Genomic DNA, 1,805 nt, shown 5'->3' with positions numbered 1-1,805 from the left:
CATCTCTACACTGGTTACCTATCAAATTCCGTATCAATTACAAAGTACTATTACTGACCTATAAAGCCCTAAATGGTTTAGCTCCTGTGTATTTAATGGACCTTCTATCGCCCTACAATCCATCGCGTTCTTTAAGATCACTAAATTCGAGGCTTCTGGTCATTCCTAGGATATCTAAGTCCACTAAAGGAGGAAGGGCGTTCTCACATTTAGCTCCAAAACTCTGGAATAGCCTTCCTGATATTGTTCGAGGCTCTGACTCGCTGTCCCAGTTTAAAACTAGATTAAAGACGCATCCCCTTAGCCTAGTATTTACATAATGCTTACCTTTTATACCACTGCTGAATCAGATCAAATGCATTTAATATTATAAAACTTGAAGAGTCTGTAGGTTATTTGTATAGGTTGCATAGTATTTACAGTCATTACGTTCCTGTGTATATTGCGTGAATGACGGGTGGTTGGGTAGATATTGTGTTTTGCGGTAGGTGGTATGCCGTACGGAACCGTTGCCACTTAACCTGCTTTAACGACGACAGTGGGGCTCGACAGCCTTAGTCAAACGGGTCGGCGCGTATGGTTGGGCTGCGGAGAGATTGTGAGATTGTGGTTGGGACTCAGCAGCAGGAGGGATGTAGAGGTCAGTAAGCAGGGCTGAGTTGAGTGGGGGATGGAGGGGGGTGACTCTGGGACGCAAGAATCACTGTCTTAATGTTTTTTATCATTTACGCCCGTGTTATGGAAATCATTATGAACAGCAGTTACGCAAATTTTTTTCCCTTTTTGCTTTTCTGCTGTTAAAAACGGCGTTCGTCAGCTCCAGTTTGTATCCAGCCTTTCACGGAGACTTCAGATACCCCAATCACAAAGCCTGTGAAGAGACGACTCAACACCGGCGATATGGACCCTCTATGGTGGACGGCACTGATTCTCAACAACTCGTTTCAACACCGGCGTGATTACTTGGACTTCCAAAAAATGGAAATGGATAAATATTCTAAATGTTCCGATCCAATCTGCCTTGTAATGCTGCCCGAATCATAAATCATGCACTGTTCCTTCGTTGGCCAGAGGAGAACAGGCCCTCCGACTGAGTCTGGTTTCTCCCAAGGTTTTTTCTCCATTCTGTCACCTGATGGAGTTTTGGTTCCTTGCCACTGTTGCCTTGGCTTTTGGCTTGCTTAGTTGGGGACATTAAATATTCAATAATATTATTGATCTGCCTTACTTAAGGTGGATGTTGACTCAATTTTCTTTTAAAAACAAACTCTGTTATATTATTTTCATGTTATCACTGTGAAGCTGCTTTGATACAATCTGTATTGTAAAAAGCGCTATATAAATAAAGGTGACTTGACTTGACTTGACTTGACTTGTATGTGACAGAAGTTTCTCTGTGAAGTCCAACCTGACTCGGCACATGCAGCTACATGGTCCAAAGGAACATGTGTGTGAAGTGTGTGGGAAAAGCTTCTCACTGAAACAGCAGATGAGCAGCCACCAAAAACAGCACCTGTACCCATGCATCCGTCTGTACAGGCAGGGAGAGGCCAAGCTGCAGTGTACTGATGCAGCTAAGAGTGTGGCAATGGCCCCCAGCAAAGCAGTAGACCCCAGCTGTCTGGATTCTGAAAAGGCGGAGGCTGCTGCAAAGAAAGCTGGAGGGGAAATGTGGAAAGGCCAGCTAGTTGTCACATTCGGCAAATATGAAGGACAGTCTTTCAGGTGGCTGCTTGAAAATGATGTGGGCTGGGTCATATGGCTGCTGTCTGAATATTGCCAGAAGGGTGAGAAGAACGATCTCC

This window comes from Siphateles boraxobius, unplaced genomic scaffold (assembly GCF_051911475.1).
Source record: "Siphateles boraxobius isolate OS27281-9 unplaced genomic scaffold, OSU_SipBor_1 39, whole genome shotgun sequence".
NCBI classification, from domain to species: Eukaryota; Metazoa; Chordata; class Actinopteri; order Cypriniformes; family Leuciscidae; genus Siphateles; species Siphateles boraxobius.
The sequence above is the reverse complement of the archived record's forward strand: the minus strand, read 5'-3'. Positions refer to the sequence as shown.